The following is a 19,854-nucleotide window of genomic DNA, read 5'->3' as shown; positions in this document are numbered from 1 at the left end:
TTCTAAGTGATTATTTTAGACAGAAAGCTTTATCTTGTCATTTGAAAAGACACCGAATAAATCTACTTTAGGGAAGAATAGAACTTTTTTATTACTAGCATTTCTACACTTATATAGTAATAACAAATATATTTCATGCTGATTTCAAGTTGAGGAAAGATCTTTAAGCATCTCTGTCACAAAATGAGATTAAATTTTAGACACATGTTGTTAATGTTAAATGTTTTCATTTTGTTCTGAATCTTTGAAAACACAGAACATTCATTTGCTACAAAGTGTAAGCTTTTTTTTTTTTTTTTTTTGCTAAAAAATTTGTTCCTCTAAAGAACCTATTTCAGTTTGATTTGGGCCTTGTGATGGGAAACGCAGAGGGAAGAATAGATGAAATATTTGATATTCTTTAAAATTGTGAAGAGGGAATGCACTTATCAAGTGAATGGGTGATTCCTTTTAATTAATTATATGGTATATAGAGTAGTAGAAAACTCAGATTTGAGTATGTGAAATAATACATACCCAAGTAATACATACATAATCACTTGAATGATTTTGGCAAATGTGTAAAAGAACAAATATGCAGATATTATATAGACATGGTCAAGTGATTTTCAAAGTTTTATAAACATTTTCTGACTATTCACTACCAGATTATAATTATCATGATGACCAATGTTAAAATTATTAAAAGAACATATAAATAAGATACTTTTATGTATATCATCGGAAGATTTTTGCTTGTTCAGTTCATTTCAGTTGCTCGGTCGTGTCCAACTCCTTGCGACCCCATGAAACGTAGCACGCCAGGCCTTCCTGTCCATCACCAACTCCTGGAGTACACCCAAACCCATGTCCATTGAGTCGGTGATGCCATCCAACCATCTCATCCTCTGTCGTCCCTTTCTCCTCCTGCCCTCAATCTTTCCCAGCATCAGGGTCTTTTCAAATGAGTCAGCTCTTTGTATCAGGGGGCCAAAGTATTGGAGCTTCAGCTTCAACAACAGTCCTATCAATGAAAACCCAGGACTGATCTCCTTTAAGATGGACTGGTTGGATCTCCTTGAAGTCCAAGAGACTCTCAAGAGTCTTCTTCAACACCACCGTTCAAAAACATCAATTCTTCTGCACTCGGCTTTCTTTATAGTCTAACTCTCGCATCCATACATGACCACTGGAAAAATCATAGCCTTGACTAGATGGACCTTTGTTGACAAAGTAATGTCTCTGCTTTTCAGTATGCTGTCTAGGTTGGTCATAACTTTCCTTCCAAGGAGTAAGTGTCTTTTAATTTCATGGCTGCAATCACCATCTGCAGTGATTATGGAGCCCAAAAAAATAAAGTCAGCCACTGTTTCCACATCTATTTCCCAAGAAGTGATGGGACCAGATGCCATGATCTTAGTTTTCTGAATGTTGAGCTCTAGGATAACTTTTTCACTCTCGTCTTTCACTTTCATCGAGAGGCTCTTTAGTTCTTCTTCACTTTCTGCCATAAGGGTGGTGTCATCTGCATATTTGAAGTTGTTGATATTTCTCCCGGCAATCTTGATTCCAGTTTGTGCTTCATCCAGCCCAGCATTCCTCATGATGTACTCTGCATATACGTTAAATAACCAAGGTGACAATATACAGCCTTGACTTACTCCTTTTCCTATTTGGAACCAGTCTGTTGTTCCATGACCAGTTCTAACTGTTGCTTCCTGACCTGCATGCAGGTTTCTCAAGTGGCAGGTCAGCTGATCTGGTAGTCCCATCTCTTTTAGAATTTTCCAGTTTGTGGTGAGCCACACAGTCAAAGGCTTTGGCATAGTCAATAAAGCAGAAATAGATGTTTTTCTGGAACTCTCTTGCTTTTTCGATGATCCAGCAGATGTTGACAATTTGATCTCTGGTTCCTCTGCCTTTTCTAAAACCAGCTTGAACATCTGGAAATTCACGGTTCACATATTGCTCAAGCCTGGCTTGGAGAATTTTTAGCATTACTTGACTAGCTTGTGAGATGAGTGCAATTGTGCGGTAGTTTGAGCATTCTTTGGCATTGCCTTTCTTTGGGATTGGAATGAAAACTGACCTTTGCCAGTCCTGTGGCCACTGCTGAGTTTTCCAAATTTGCTGGCATATTGAGTGCAGCACTTCCATAGCATCATCTTTTAGGATTTGAAACAGCTCAACTGAAATTCCATCACCTCCACTAGCTTTGTTCGTAGTGATGCTTCCTGTGGCCCACTTGACTTCATATTCCAGGATGTCTGGCTCTAGGTGAGTGATCATGCCATCGTGATTATCTGAGTCGTGAAGATCTTTTTTGTACAGTTCTTCTGTGTATTCTTGCCACCTCTTCTTTATATCTTCTGCTTCTGTTAGGTCTCTACCATTTCTGTCCATTATTGAGCCCATCTTTGCATGAAATGTTCCCTTGGTATCTCTAATTTTCTTGAAGAGATCTTTAGTCTTTCCCATTCTATTTTTTTCCTCTATTTCTTTACATTGATCGCTGAGGAAGACTTTCTTATCTCCCTTTGCTATTCTTTGGAACTCTGCATTAAGATATGTAATAATGAAAAACCGCTCAGATGATGCTGATATGTTGTGGAGATGTTCTTATTTATAAATACATTCAGAAATCTACCTCTAGAGATCTTTTGAGTAATTTGAAGTGAAATGCAAATTTGGGTGTGAATTATTGGAAGTGAAAACTGAAAAAGTATGGATGTTATAAATAAGCATTTTTAGGTAAGGTCCCTGCAATGGTATACCCTTATTTGATGAAATGGAAAAATATGCAGAAGTCAGGAAGATATAGATCACAATTTCTGCTTGCAACCAACTAGGTAAGCCACCTCCAGCTTAATCTTTCTGACCTTCAGTTTCTCCAATCCTTTTTTGAGGATGGTGCTATAAACGTCACAGGAGTACAATTGGGAAGAGTAAGCACTAAGTAGAGGGTAGATATGCCTGCATAAAAGATTTTTGGAGATGCCTTGAAACAATTAACTGTTTATAGAAATGTTAGGCTTATCACTTTAAGTAGTAATTGTGTAGCATAGTGGATACTATCTCTAAAGTTACAATGTCCAGTAAAACTTTCTGCAGCAATGAGGGAAGTTCTGTAATCTGTGGTCTCAAATATGGTATCTACTGGCCACAAGTGGCTATTGAGTACTTGAAATATGGTTAGCGTTACCAAGGAACTGAATTTTTAATTTTACTTAATCTTAATTTTAATAGCCACCTGTGGTAACTGGCTACCATATTGGAGATCACAGCTAAAAGAAAGAAGAAATAGTTTATTGAAATCAAAATGAGACCTTACCAAATTTAAATCAAGAATTAGTAATAGGATCTCTCCACCCAACCATTCTGACAAAAGTGTTATTTTGAAATGTAGTGCTTTACTCAAAGAATAATTTTGTCATATTTCCCTCAGGGCAACTTAATCAACTTCTAAGATATTTCTGTTTGTCATGAAAGCTGATGAACAAATTCAAATAAAACAAATAAACCAACTGGCATGATTTAGGTTTGTTGAAGTCTTTGTTCATTTGAATTTCTTTGAAAGATTGTCAGTAATAAAGACAGGCTCACTAGAGATACTGAGATGAGTCTTAGAAATAGATATGCTCTAAAATTTCATTCTGTTTTAGAATGTGTGCTAAGCCAAAAGTGAACTATACGATGTACCTAAAGCATTGGGACATTTTATGGCCCCATGGGCAAATACTGTCCTGACAGCTTGTTAAAAATGAGAATGGAACACAAAACATACCCCTGGGCTTGCAGAAGGCCATGACATGTGTTAGTTGAGTGCACTCTGACTTACAAAAAGGTCCTGTCATGAAAGTGGCATATATACTGGGGGATAGGGAGGTTAAATAAAAAGAAAGAAAATAAACATGCTACAATTCTTTCATAAACTTTATTAAAGTGTTATAATTTGAAAGTAAGCCAGCTATAATAATTTATTTTAAAAGATACCTGTCCTCCAGAATAGGTTGAAAATTGAATTAATATTAATTTGTTTTATATTTGCTGAATAGATAGGACTAGCAAAATCACAGTTTATCCTAAGGAAGTATACGATTTGTACTAAATGTTCAGATAACAAAGGGAGAGAAGTGGGAGATATAGGAGAAAATTAGGTCAACTTAAACATGAAAGGTCTTGTTATTAACAAATATGTGTTAATTAACAAGATAAATAACTGAAAATACAGTCATTTGATAAATGTCAAATTGTATATAATGAAAAGTAGCCTAGACAAAACTTATAATATTGATCTTCAAAACCATAATATATAGTTTAATTTCATTTACACATTTTTATGATATTATGTATGCTTTGAAATAAACAGGAAAGTGTTATTATTTCACATTTTAAATATTTGGAAATTTCATTTCAGAGTAGTCATTTATTTTGTTTATACTGATATGATTAGTAAATTGGAAACCAGAATAAGGTCTTCTGAATCTTAGATTTGACTGACAGAATCACAGACAGACAGATAACCTTGAGAGTGGGGATCACAGAAAGTTTAACAGGAGGGAAAAGAAACAAAAGAAGAAGGCAATAAAAAGTGAGGAATGAATGAGTAACATGATTAACAAGTGATTCTGCTTAGTACAAAGAAAGTTATGGCAAAATAAAGCTTCTATGACCGTGGCAAGGTTAAATTTCAACTTTTTTGAGAGATTACTCTAAAGAAAAAAAGATTTATGCATAAAAGTTTTTGATGTGAAAATTGTCACTTAAAAAAGCATCCATAAATGAAATCTTCTCTTTTCCGTGTTTCAAGTAAACCCATGCTATAATAAGAATTTCCCATAATATTCTGATTTAATTATCCTTAATTTGGACTAGCCATGCTCAAGATCTATAACTATATATCTATTATACACACATATATGTTTATGTGCATGTATGCCATTTTAATATATGATAAATATACCATTTAAAATGTTATTAAATAATATATTTTAAACTATATATATTATACATGGTATATAGTATACACTACATGTAAATTATGCATGCATATATGCATATTGTATACTATACATACAATTATCTGCATCTATGTGTCATCTATCTATTTCTTATATGCCACTGATTCCTAGTAGTATTTGATAGAGTTGTTGTCCAGGAGAAGGAAATTACAGTGTGTTTCTAACTTCCACTTTATTATTCTGATGGCTTGTTACTTAAAAAAATATCTTTTCAAATTCTAAGTCTTGGCATTAGGGAAACAGTATATTCACAAATAGAAATATACTTCAAGCACCCAATCTGACTCAGGATATGGATATAAACCATAGGGATCTACTTCTTTCTATGGTTGGAACTCAGGGGAAATTAGTTTATGTAATGATGTTTCATATGTCTTCATTTTCTGCTTCAGATTTTCATCTTCCCTCACATATATCAATAGTAATATTTCTATACTAGTCCAATGACAGCGTGTTGATTAGTTCCCTTGAGGCAGGCATGACAGTGTTTCAAAGGTTGACTGTGCTGACGGAACGTGAAGATCAAGTTTTTCTCAGATTTGTGACCACACTCAAAGCCTGCACACATCTTTGCCCATCTCATAAAGCATCCTCATATTTTCCATCCACCTCCAAAAAAATTTAATCTTGGACAGAGTCTTCAAATAATCAATGTTTGGGTCCTTGTTTCTATTTTGTTTAAAATAAGATACATTTGACTTTTACTTTTAAAACTAAATGAGAATCAAACATCTTCCCTCTTGATCAAGAACTTGGATTTATGAAACTAAGGTTAGACTTAGATTTGCTTTGAAATCTGGGATTAGAAAATCCACATTGTGAAAATTGTATCTACCGTTAGATTTAGTAATCTTGAATACACTTGCCAAGAATGAGAGATCAAATAATATGCTGTGGAGGCAAAAAGCAAGCAAACTTTATTATTCCGAAGGTATTAATATTTCTTTATCATATATATGCATAGCTTAATAAAGTATGTAGTATCAGGAGGAGTGAGTACAGATGCAACAATGCCATTTCAGGCATAATATGATATAACAATGTGTTTAACTGCTTTAGAACACAGTTGCTGCTAAAGATGTTCAGAAGGGTTTGAATATAGTGATTTCTTCATTTTTCTACTATGAAGTTTTATTTGGAAATTCACCCTTTTCACTTTAAGATAACTTGATTTTATGTTCTCTGAATTCTGTGATGTGCAGATTAACATTTTCGATCTGTGTTAAAAAATAAATAAGATGACAATCAAATGCTAATGACCGTTAGGTCCCTGAAAGCTGGGGGTTATTGTTAAAGTGCACCTCCAGTGGGGAAAAATGACAACATAAAACTCATTCTCTTCATAAATGGATCTTTATTAATGCTGTCAGGTCTTATTAAAATGAGAGTGTGACACTAATAGGATTAAGTAACTTTTGACTTCATTGCTATTATCAGATCCTCGTTAGTATAGTTTATTACTGCCTTTCATTAAATACATGTGTTATTAATAGTCCCAAATGGAGCACATATATGTAGGACATTTTAGATAGCTCAATTATAGAATTTATAAATTGATATTCTGAAGAGCAAATATGTCCCCAACTTTGATTAATTTACTCATGTTCTACTATTTGACCTGATAATAGCAATGAGCTGTAAGAAATACTGTTAATTTTACATCAATTAATATAAGGCACAGGTTTATTGATCTGTTATTCCATTGTTCACTATATCTAAATAAAAATCAATTTGATGTTTAATTTTGTGCCTGCCAAAGGTAATGACTTACAACCTAAATAAATATGTATTTAATTACAAGTCAAAATTATTTGGTATAGAACTCTAATGAAAACATGAGGTTTGGCTCCCATAATTCTGACTGATGCTAGTAGCCTAAAACAATAAATGTTCCAATGTGTGTAGTTAGTTGAGCATAAATTATTATTTTTTTGTCTATACCACTTTATACTGACTGTAAAACAACACTCAGAGAACTGAAATATGATTTTACATTCAGTCTTACACCAAAAAAAAAATTGGATTGGTAAAGTATTTGCACCTGAGGTGAAAACTTGTTCAGAAGTGATAAAGGCAATGAGGTCATTTTGGGGGAAATTTCTGATTTTGACCTAATTTGATCAATAAATTAATTTATATAGCTTTATGTTTTTACCACACTTTATGCCTTTACAAAGCTTTATGTGAATTTGGACCAATTTTGAAGAAATGATTCTTAAGCAAAAAATATAAAATGCATATGAATATAGTTCTCATTTTGAAATAAAATGCTGAAAAAATTAATATTTTCCTTTTGTATTTATCAGTTTTCAGTCATCTTCATAAATCAATAAAAAGTGTGAATAATTCAATAGCATACTAGATCAAATAAATAGCTTTGACTACAAACTAAATTTTAGTATATCTTTGCTGAAGTATCTTTTAATTTCTGAATGCAGGTAGACTGTACCAGAGAAAAGAAAGTATTAGGTTCGATTTAACTTTAAAACACAGAGCTTAAATAACTATTTTTGAAATATTATTTTTACATTGGTTTTTTGCTTGCATATATTTTTCAGTTGCTGTGAAATATAAGATGTAATTTTATATGACCAGTCATAAGAAACATACTGTTTTTTTTTTTTTTTTAACACAGTTAAAAAATGTTTAGGGCTTCCCTGGTGGCTCAGATGGTGCAGAAAGTGTGCATGCATGCTAAGTCACTTCAGTCGTGTCCAGCTCTGTGTGACCTTATGGACCACAGGCCGCCAGGCTCCTCTGCCCATGGGCTTCTCCAGGCAAAAATATTGCAGTGGGTTGCATGCCCTCCATGGGATCTTCCCTACCCAGGGATTGAACCTGCATCTCTTATGTCTCCTGCATTGGCAAGTAGGTAATTTACCACTAGTGCCCCAAAGTGGTAATTTACCACTGGGAAGCGCTGAAGAATGTTCAGTGACATAATATTTTAATTGCTGGATGTAGACATCTGTAAACTTTCAGGTAAACTAAGAAAAGTAATACAAGGTTATATAATAGGAGATACAAATAAAAGACTTTTTGAAAAAAGTACTTTTAAACTTTGTTTCATTCAAAAAAAAGGAATTTTAAAAGTGGAATGTTGTAAAATGAAGCTTTAGGTTATCTAAGCTAATTTATATTTATCCTTGAGATCTCAATAAGGAACTTTATTTTTATGGAATCAGGATATTCTCATGAACATTTTCATCATTTTTCTTATTTTAAACATAGAAGTCCATTATTTTAAGTTTCTTCAATAGAATGAAGTGGAACTCTAAAGAATGGAAAGATGTTCTACTAAATATTTTTAGTTGTAACAGTAACTGACTACTAACTAATATCTTAGTCCAATTCTAGTCATCTAAATTTAACATATACTTAATTAGTGCCCAGTATACAAAGTCTTGAGGGATAAAAGTATGTTTTAAAAATAGTCACTGTCCCCAAGGAGCTTGTAACAGGCATTATGGGGAGTATATTTCACACTAATGATAGTAAGGAAGAAAACATTCACTATATTAAATGAACATTTTATCTTGAATTGGTCATTCTGACATTAAGAACAGGGAACTCCAGTTGAGCAATTTCAAATACTAAAAGATGATGCTGTGAAAGTTCTGCACTCAATATGCCAGCAAATTTGGAAAACTCAGCAGTGGCCACAGGACTAGAAAAGGTCAGTTTTCATTCCAATCCCAAACAAAGGCAATGCCAAGGAATGCTCAAACTACCACACGATTACAGCCATCTCACACACTAGTAAAGCAATGCTCAAAGTTCTCCAAGCCAGGCTTCAGCAATATGTGAACCGTGAAATTCCAGATGTTAAAGCTGGTTTTAGAAAAGGCAGAGGACCCAGAGATCAAATTGCCAACATTCGCTGGATCATCAAAAAAGCAAGAGAGTTCCAGAAAAACATCTATTTCTGCTTTATTGACTATGCCAAAGCCTTTGACTGTGTGGCTCACCACAAACTGGAAAATTCTGAAAGAGTTGGGAGTACCAGACCACCTGACCTGCCTCTTGAGAAATCTGTTTGCAGGTCAGGAAGCAACAGCTAGAACTGGTCATGGAACAACAGACTGGTTACAAATAGGAAAAGTAGTACATCAAGGCTGTATATTGTCACCCTGCTTATTTAACTTATATGCAGAGTACATCATGAGGAACGCTGGGCTGGATGAAGCACAAGCTGGAATCAATATTGCTGGGAGAAATATAAATAACCTCAGATATGCAGATAACATCACCCTTATGGCAGAAAGTGAAGAAGAACTAAAGAGCCTCTCGATGAAAGTGAAAGAAGAGAGTGAAAAAGTTGGCTTAAAGCTCAACATTCAGAAAACTGGAATCATGGCATCCGGTCCCATCACTTCATGGGAAGTGGATGGGGAAACAGTGGAATCAGTGGCTGACTTTATTTTGGGGGGCACTAAAATCACCGCAGATGGTGATTGCAGCCATGAAATTAAAAGATGCTTACTCCTTGGAAGGAAAGTTACGACCAAGCTAGATAGCATACTGAAAAGCAGAGATATTACTTTGTCAACAAAGGTCCATCTAGTCAAGGCTATGGTTTTTCCAGTGGTCATGTATGGATGCGGAATTTGGAGTATAAAGAAAGCAGAGTGCAGAAGAATTGATGCTTTTGAACTGTGGTGTTGGAGAAGACTTGTTAGAGTCCCTTGGACTGCAAGGAGATCCAACCAGTCCATCCTAAAGGAGATCAGTCCTGCGTGTTCTTTGGCAGGACTGATGTTGCAGCTGAAGCTGTAATATTTTGGCCACGTGATGCGAAGCGCTGACTCATTTGAAAAGACCCTGATGTTGGGAAAGATTGAAGGTAGGAGGAGAAGGGGATGACAGAGGATGAGATGATTGGATGGCATCACCGACTCAATGGACATGGATTTGGGTAAACTCAGGGACTTAGTGATGTACAGGGAGGTCTGGCGTGCTGTGGTTCATGGTGTCGCAAAGAGTCGGACATGACTAAGTGACTGAACTGAACTGAACCTACCTGTATTATCTTTAAGTCTTCACAGTTTCTGACAAGTTAAAATTTCCCAATCTACTTGTAGTAGATTTTCATCTAGCACTCTCATTAATTTCTGATATTTTATTTTTACTAGTCTGCAATTATGGCAGTCATACTTTCAGTACTTATTTTCAAAACAATTTTGAGATTGGAAACAAAATCTTTTTGATGAAAATGTTAGTTCCTATTCTAGTGGTGATAATTACATGAGTCTTTCTATTATCTTAATTCTCAAACTTGTTATCTATGCCTCCACTTCCTCTCCTTTATAATGGAGATAATTACAATTATCCTTATCTTGCATGTAGGGATATTATAAAAATTAATGAAATAAAGAAAATATATAAAAGTTGCTGAGTGCCTTGAAGAAAATTTTATTATAAACCGTCATCAGTTTTGCTCTGTAGTTTATGATTAATTATAGTCTTCCCAATTTTTCTAAAATTATGCTTTATACTCTTTAAAAAGCTTATTTTACAACCTAATCTTTTCATGCATATTTTATGTATGTATACAGGGAAAACTGTGACAGCATTATCCTCTTTCTTAATCAATGTCACTGGCACCACATACATTTCTGGACTTAGTTGATTTTAAAACAACCATTCTTTACCTTACCTCGTTAATCAAATGTTTCCTTCTCTTCATTTGTCTTTCCCTCCTCCTGGCCCTCCATATGACTATGATGCTGCTAATGTGAATACTTTCTCATATATTGCTTCTACCATCTGGAAATGCTTTATTTACATCTCATTCACATGCCATTTTAAAATATAAGATTTTCTATCTTGTCTTTTTCCACACTGAAAACTTTTCCTATTTTCCTATTTCTTTTCTTCTAAGTCAGTCAAAATTGTCTTTTGCAGTGGATTCTGTAGGAGAGATATGAAAATTTTGAATTTTGAATTTTTAGCCATTCTAAATTAAATGTTTTAAATGTCAGTTTTCAAATAAGAGATTTGCTAGAACTAGCCTTTCATGGATATTGGTATGTTTTCCTGGTTTATGAGGGGGGCATTATATTCACTGAGGACAAAAGTTTGCTTAGATGCATGCACTTAAAGTAGCTAAGTTAGGGACAAGAAGAACTTTTCTATCAGTAAGGAAAATAATGAAGTAAAGACTTAACAGGAGAAGTGATGTTCTAAACAATACAGGAATGCATAAATAAAAAAACAGTTTAATGGATTATAAATAAATTAAGAAGTGTAGAACTTGATAGTTTACTTTTAGTTGAACATAGTGCTTTATTGAAGTCACTGAATGACTGTATAGGTGAATATGAGAGTATATATAGCTATCAAAAAGCTGGAAAATATAATGATTCTTAGTTACAAACTAATGATTATTAAATTAACTTAGATATTCAGCTCCCTTCAATAAATAAACATGAAATGAAGGCTACTTAGTTTGGTTGAATTCACAAAAAATTATAAAATCCTCATTTTGATTATTATATTCTTGACTTCATCTAGTGGTGTCTCACTGCTTTTTCTCTGAGAACTTAAACATTTAATAGATTTTATGAATTGCAGGAGACATTCAAATCTTTTAATTTTTCTGTTAGGAAAATGATTCTGAAGGATTATCTACAGATAGCCATACCATTTTCTTCAACACCGTATTGCCCCTTCAAATACCTCATTACTCTAGATTCCAAAACCAGTCTAGAACTCTCTACGTCAAAGAAGTCATGATGGCCATCCTATCCTGTTTAAGCTTTTGAAAGCCACTGTAATGGTGTGGGAATGCACCTTTAACTGGAACTGGAAGTACTCATAGGACTGGAAAACTGAAAATTTACTCATTGGGGATGGTATGTATGTGTGTGTGTGTGTGTGTGTGTATGGCAATATATGGCACTTAGTTGAAACATCGTTGGCTGGTTTCTGAAGTAGTTTATCCATCTGTAGCTTTTAGGATTCTACACATTCTCTGAAGTCTGTTTTCTCCAGAAAACATGTCTTGAGCTTTCAGGCATATTTAGATGCCTAGATTTTTACTTTTGTCTCTCAACTGATGCTTTAGATCAAATACCTAAATGGTAAAATGAACGGCTTTTTATAAAACTAGAAGTCTTACATAGAAAACCAGTTTACATGCAGAATAGCTAGGTTAATAAAATTGAGATTTGAATCTCGTTAACTCAGAAATCTAATTTGTTGGTTATTTATTGTAATAGACATGACTTACTGAGCTATATTTGTCTGCACAAATATAGTCATATTATGGCAAATTTAAGTAGTTAAACTTAATTAAAAAATTTTCTCCACTAGTTTTATTTGATATTTTGTAAACAGTAATCTCATTTAACTATGTCTGGCCTTCTATAATCTAGACTGTTAAAGGTTTGAGGCAAAACATTGACTCCTATCTGAGGTAATTGTCTGTTGAATACATAACCTACAAATTAGTGGCAGACCTTATTTGGGTATTGATTAATGTAAGAAACAGCACTTTACCAAATAGCCCCCTGATATTACCAGACAACTGTGGGATTTGGTAAGCAATTATTTTTGTATTTTTCCTCATTTTTAAGCATAGTGTATTAGTCAGATTCAGCTGTAAGTAAACGTAAACTATTGTCTTGCATAACCTCAGGAGTTATTTCAAAGTATCTTCATGCTTTGCTATAGTTTACTGACAATTGTTTCATCTGCTACAACTGTTAAACTTTCTTAAACTTGATTGCTCCAATGAGTTAGTGATAGTTGATTCACATATATTTGCGATACACTGCCACAATGAGTTACTGACAATTCTTTTCACTGACAACAGGTTTTGCATTTTGTGTTAGTGTGATATTGAAAGATTTTTCATTGTTCTTTTCCCCACAAATAATGGACTGCATAACTCCGTGCTTTCACACATGTTTAGCAATCTCTATTTCACAAATAATTGAATTTGCTGTCTTAGTTGCAGTTATCAGTAGTTGCTTTAAAAGATAACTGCTTATTTTGATTATCGCTTAGGCAGTAGACATGCTGAAGTGAAGTGAAGTGAAAGTCTCTCAGTCATGTCCAACTCTTTGTGACCCCATGGACTATACAGTTCATGGAATTCTCCAGGCCAGAATACTGGAGTGGGTAGCCTTTCCCTTCTCCAGGGGATCTTCCTAACCCAGGGAGCCAACCCAAGTCTCCTGCATTGCAGACGGATTCTTACCAGCTGAGCCACAAGCATCTCATTTATATAAGGTGAATCATTTTCTGAGCTGGCATTGTTCATCTCATGTAGTATTCACTAAAGCTAAATAGGCAAGAGAACAACATGGAAAACAGATGCAATTTCATTAAAAATTCTTTTATTTTGGACATATGATTTCCTTAATCATTATTTAAATATATAAGGCTATCTATATTTTGCTTCCAAATTTTGACTCATAAAAATTAGAAAGTATTAGCCTATGGGCTTCCCCGGTGGCTCAGACAGTAAAGAATCTGCCTGCAATGCGGGAGACCTGGGTTCAATCCTTGGGTTGGGAAGATCCCTGGAGAAGGGAACGGCTACCCAGTCCAGTATTCTGCCCTGGAGAATTCCATGGACAGAGGAGCCTGGCAGGCTACACAGTCCATGGAGTTGCGAACAGTTGGACACGACTGAGCGACTTTCACTTTCAGCCTCTGGCCAAGGTTCTAAACATTTAAGGTTTTAAGATGCTAAATCTTACCCCATTTCTCCTTTTTTTACACAGTTTTCCCTGAGTATCTTTTTCTCTAGAGGTCTTTTGAATATAGCCTAAACAGTTGATGAGTTAGAGAATCTCTTGCAAATCTTTTTGAACTAAAAGTTAGGCTGTAGCCAAGAGCCTAGAGTGGTTTTTGTAAGAGAATAATAGTGATTTTGTCTGCATGGACATATTCTTCATAAATATTTTTAAAAGAACAGTTTACATTTTCCTTCATTATACTGATTTGAGAATAAATGATACAATGGATGAAGTATCAAATTGTATTCTGTGTTTCTCCACTCACCAACATTAAAAACCATCATATCACCAGTAATTAATTATTTTTATATAATATGCTTTGGTTTTCTTCATAATTTGCATGGATTTCACTCAGGGTTTTGAAAATTTTTTAAATATGTATATTTTTAAAATAGATAAACATGGGAACTTAAGACACCTTCAGAAGATGTATTTGCATATATATATATATATTATAAATCAATTAAATCTTATTCTAGTTGAGCTAATCATTTTTCTCAAGATAAATTTAAATTTCACCCCCTAAATGTTTTATATGCACTGACTCATTGAACCAGATATAATGCAGAATTCTATTTTAAAAGTCAATTGTGCATATCAGTATTACTGTTCTTTTATATAACTTTATTCATGAAAAGCAAAGTGATTCAATGAATTAGTAAATACATTTCAGGTATGTTTATTTTGAAACTTGCTTTTAATTCTTAGAGATAGCTTGAATATTTTAGCATAGCCCCCAATAAAAATAATTGATTAGATTCAGGTACCTAGTTCATAGTGTTAATAGCAATTCTAAATAATTCTTTTGGTAATAAAAATCAACTGAAATACAAGATGTGGTATAGAGTTCAGTTACTTTAATAATTCAATGGTTTAATAGTATACATTCAATTTTAGAGCAATGATGTTTTAAAATGCAAGTGGCTTATTATTTAATTCCTTAACTTTATATTAAATAAGTGTTCCTCTTCTATCTCTGGGCAGTTTACCAGATCACAAAATGATTTTGATCAGAGAAGAATGTCTTTTTTTCAGAAGTTAAAACTACTATTTAATAAATGTTTACCAGTGACTTATAGGGTTTTACTACACTTCAAAAATATATACATCAGTGTTGTCAAATTCCTGAGAAATTGTGATTACATTAAATTAGAGTTAGATAATAAAACGTATTTTGAGCATTGCTTTAATATTCTGGCTTCTTGTGCTTGCTAGTATGTGCATGAATGTATCGATCATAATTCTATATAAGCTATTCATTCTAAACTCTAGTCAATACTTTGTTATTCTGTAGTTAACAATCAATTTTAGGTTAATTATGTCTTTTCCCATTACATTTTATCTTCAAAATATTTAAAAAATATTTCCTAGAAATTTTCCACTTCAACAAATGTATATCAAGACTCCCAGGCTATATAGCTGAAACTAACAATGTTGTAATAGCAATATTGTAAATCAGCTATATCTCAATTTAAAAAAGATTCCCACTCTATATAATAGGATGGGATGGGGAGGGAGGTGGGAGGGGGTTCTGGAAGGGGAACACATGTACACCCATGGCAGATTCATGTCAATGTATGGCAAAACTAATACAATATTGTAAAGTAAAAAATAGATAAATTAAAAAAATAAATAAATAAAAATGGGAAGACAAAAAAATAAAAAAAGATTCCCAGAAGACATTTTTATTTTTTATTTTTTTTTCAATTTGAAAAAGGGTTTAATTTTACTACAAGAATCTTTTTGTTCCCTCTCTCTCTTTTTTTTAATAAATTTATTTATTTTAGTTGGGGGCTAATTACTTTACAATATTGTAGTGGTTTTTGCCATACATTTACATGAATCAGCCATGGGTTTACATGTGTTCCCCATCTTGAACCCCCCTCCCACCTCCCTCCCCATCCCATCCCTCTGTGTCATCCCATTGCCCCAGCCCTGAGCATTTGTCTCATGCATCGAACCTGGAATGGTGTTCTGTTTCACATATGATAATATACATGTTTCAATGTTATTCTCTCAGAACGTCCCACCCTCACCTTCTCTTTAAAATCTTAATGAGAAGTGACTTTCCAAATGCACAGCATTTTCCGATTACAGTTAAAAATTGTATCTTTTTTATCCCCCTTATTCTACCCTTTTAAACTAAAACTTGTAGCTTCAGAAGGACTGAGAATACCTTTGCTTATTTATGACCTTAACTGTCATACTTTATTTAATGTGGATATTAAAAAAGGAGGTTGTTGTTCATTGTTCAGTCGCTGAGTCATGACCCCATGGGCTGCAACATGCCAGGCTTCCATGTCCTTCACCATCTCCCAGAATTTGCTCAAACTCATGTCCATTGAGTCAATGATGCCATCCAACCATCTCATCCTCTCACGTCCCCTTCTCCTCCTGTCTTCAATCTTTCCCAGTATCAGGGTCTTTTCCAATGAGTCAGGTCTTCACAACAGGTGGTCCAAATATTGGGGCTTCAACAGCATCCTTTTAATGAATAAAAAAGGAGGTAAAACCCCTCAAATGTCCCAATTCCAAAGACTGAAACTAAAAATTCCTTTCTACTAACTTTATACTTTGAAACCTTTATTTGATAACCCTTAACTGTTAAGAATTGTCATATCTTTTGACATTTATGACAGCTCTTTTAGTGGGAAAAGGGAAAGGCATTGTTGTAATAAGTAAGAAATCTGACTAGAGCAGCTTTCTGGTAGATTGAAAGTAAGTGATAATTTTGCTGTTATACTCATGTTTTTTCCTGCACGGTCCACTGGGTTATCCATTAGTACTCAATATGATGCAAATTAATTAAGATATGTAGTGAGCTGTGGAAAATTTCTTATATTTTGTCATAAATATGTTTACTGACTGTACATCAATAAATCACTAAGCAATGCATAAAACTAAGAATTATAGTATTATGAAAATATTTATAAAACCCTAGATATTTAAACAACTGTATTTTTTCATATGATATTGTCACAGATCAAATATATTCACAAATTTTGTTTTTAAAATAATAAAATGATACTAGGTTTAAAGTAACATAAACATAAAATGAAAAGTTGGACATGTATTCATATCAAATGAATAGAATAATATCTTTTATGCTTACATAATGTTTGCTTATGTTCAGTTTTTCTTTGTCATCTATAGCATTAGCTCTTATTGAATAAGAATGTGTCTTGGAACTTGAATCAAAACTTGATTTTAAAATTTTAGTTTTAGTAATGCCTAAAATTAGATGGGCTTCCCAGGTGGCACAGTTGGTAAAGAATCCACTTGCCAATGTGGGGGACACCAGAGACCTGGCTTCAATCCCTGGATTGGGAAGATCCCTTGGAGGAGGAAATGGCAACCCACTCCAGTATTCTTTCCTGAGAAATCTCATGGTCAGAGCAGCTTGGTGGGCTACAGTCCATGGGGTTGCAGAGTTGGACACATCTGAATGATTGAGTATTGCTATGAACCTTCCCCTTAGCACTGATTTTACTGAATCCCGTAGGTTTTGGGTTGTTGTGTTTGGTTTTTTTTTTCATTCATTTCTATGCATATTTTGATTTCTTTTTTGATTCCTTCTGTGACGTGTTGGTTATTCAGAAGCGTGTTGTTTAGCCTCCATATGTTGGAATTTTTAATAGTTGTTTTCTGTAGTTGACATCTAATCTTATCGCATTGTGATCAGAAAAGATTCTTGAAATGATTTCAATTTTTTTGAATTTACCAAGGCTAGATTTATGGCCCAGGATGTGATCTATCCTGGAGAAGGATCTGTGTGCACTTAAGAGAAAGGTGAAATTCCTTGTTTTGAGGTGAAATTTCCTATAGATATCAATTAGGTCAAACTGGTCCATTGAATCATTTAAAGTTTGTGTTTCCTTGCTAATTTTCTGTTTAGTTGATCTATCCATAGATGTGAGTGGGGTATTAAAGTCTTCCAGTATTATTGTGTTACTGTTAGTTTCCCCTTTCATACTTATTAGCATTGGCCTTACATATTTTGGTGCTCCTATGTTGGGTGCATATATATTTATAAATGTTATATCTTCTTCTGGATTGATACTTTGATCATTATGTAGCGTCCTTCTTTGTCTCTTTTCACGGCCTTATTTCAAAGTCTATTTTATCTGATTTGAGTATTGCAACTCCTGCTATCTTTTGGTCTCCATTTGTGTGAAACACCTTTTTCCAGCCCTTCACTTTCAGTTTATATGTGTCCCTTGTTTTGAGGTGGGTCTCTTGTAGACAGCATATATAGGGATCGTGTTTTTGTATCCTTTCAGCTAGTCTTTGTCTTTTAGTTGGTGCATTCAATCCATTTACATTTAAGGTATTTATTGATAAGTATGATCCCGTTGCCATTTACTTTGTTATTTTGGGTTTGAGTTTATACACCTTTTCTGTGTTTCCTGTCTAGAGAAGATCCTTTAGCATTTGTTGAAGAGCTGGCTTGGTGGTGCTGAATTCTCTCAGGTTTGCTTGTCTGTAAAGCTTTTAATTTCTCCTTCATATTTGAATGGGATCCTTGCTGCGTACAGTAATCTGGGTTGTAGGTTTTCCTCTTTCATCACTTTAAGTATGTCCTGCCATTCCCTTCTGGCCTGAAGTGTTTCTATTGAAAGATCAGCTGTTATCCTTATGGGAATCCCCTTGTGTGTTATTTGTTGTTTTTCCTTTGCTGCTTTTAATATTTGTTCTTTGTGTTTGATCTTTGTTAATTTGATTAATATGTGTCTTGGGGTGTTTTGCCTTGGGTTTATCCTGTTTGGGACTCTCTGGATTTCTTGGACTTGGGTGGGTACTTCCTTCCCCATTTTACGGAAGTTTTCAACTATTATCTCCTCAAGTATTTTCTCATGGCCTTTCTTTTTGTCTTCTTCTTCTGGGACTCCTATGATTCAAATATTGGGACATGTGACATTGTCCCAGAGGTCTCTGAGGTTGTCCTCATTTGTTTTCATTCTTTTTTTCTTTTTTCCTGTTTGCTTCATTTATTTACAACTTTCTATCTTCCATGTCACTTTTCTTATCTTCTGCTTCAGTTATTCTATTCTACTGTCTATTTTGATCTCATTTATTGCATAATTCATTATTGATCAACTCTTTTTTATTTCTTCTAGGTCCTTGTTAAACATTTCTTGCATCTTCTCAATCCTTGTCTCCAGGCTGTTTATCTGTAACTCCATTTTGTTTTCGAGATTTTGGGTCATTTTTACTATCATTATTCCGAATTCTTTTTCAGGTAGACTCTCTATCTCCTCCTCTTTTGTTTGGTTTGGTGAGCATTTATCAGGTTCCTTTACCTGCTGAGTATTTCTCTGCCTTTTCATCTAGTTTAGATTGCTGATTATGGGGTGGCCTTTCTGTATTCTGGCAGTTTGTGGTTCCTCTTTATTGTGGAGGTTTCTCTCCGTGGGTGGGGTTGGACGAGTTGCTTGTCAAGGTTTCCTGGTTAGGGAAGCTTGTGTTGGTGTTCTGGTGGGTGGAGCTGGATTTCTTCTCTGGAGTGCAGTGAAGTGTCCAGTAGTGAGTTTTGAGAAGTGTTTGGGTTTGGTGTGACTTTGGGCAGCCTGTATATTAAAGCTCAGTGCTATGTTCCTGAGTTGCTGGAGAATTTGCATGGTATGTCTTGCTCTGGAACTTTCTGGCTCTTGGGTGGATCTTGGTTTCAGCGTAGGTGTGGAGGCTTTTAAAAGGATGAACACTCATCCATTAATGTTCCCTGGAGTCAGGAGTTCTCTGCTGTTCTCAGGTTTTGTGTTTAAGCGTCCTGCCTCTGGTTTTCAGTCTTATTCTTACAGTAGCCTCAAGACTTCTCCATCCATACAGCGCCAATGATAAAACATCTAGGTTAATGGAGAAGAGATTCTCCATAGCGAGGGACACTCAGAAAGGTTCGCTGAGTTACATGGAGAAGAGAAGAGGGAGGAGGGAGATAGAGGTGACCAGGAGAAGAAGAGGGGAAATCAAAAGGGGAGAGAGCAATCAAGCCAGTAATCAAATCCCGATGTGCTCTCCACAGCCCAGAACACCCAAAGAGGTTCACGGAGTTCTATAGAGAAGAGAAGAGGGAGGAAGGAGATAGAGGTGATCAGGAGGAAATGAGGGTG

At 34.6% G+C, this 19,854-nt stretch overlaps 1 protein-coding gene across 8 annotated transcripts in view; it reads left to right on the top strand.

Moving 5' to 3' along the window:
- PCDH11X (protocadherin 11 X-linked) overlaps positions 1-19,854 on the top strand; it is an 868,063-nt gene that overhangs the window by 60,607 nt on the left and 787,602 nt on the right. The window lies entirely within an intron of this gene.

Source organism: Giraffa tippelskirchi, chromosome X (genome assembly GCF_054371585.1).
Source record: "Giraffa tippelskirchi isolate mGirTip1 chromosome X, T2T-mGirTip1v1.2.pri, whole genome shotgun sequence".
Lineage (NCBI taxonomy): Eukaryota > Metazoa > Chordata > Mammalia > Artiodactyla > Giraffidae > Giraffa > Giraffa tippelskirchi.
The sequence above is the reverse complement of the archived record's forward strand: the minus strand, read 5'-3'. Positions and strand labels throughout refer to the sequence as shown.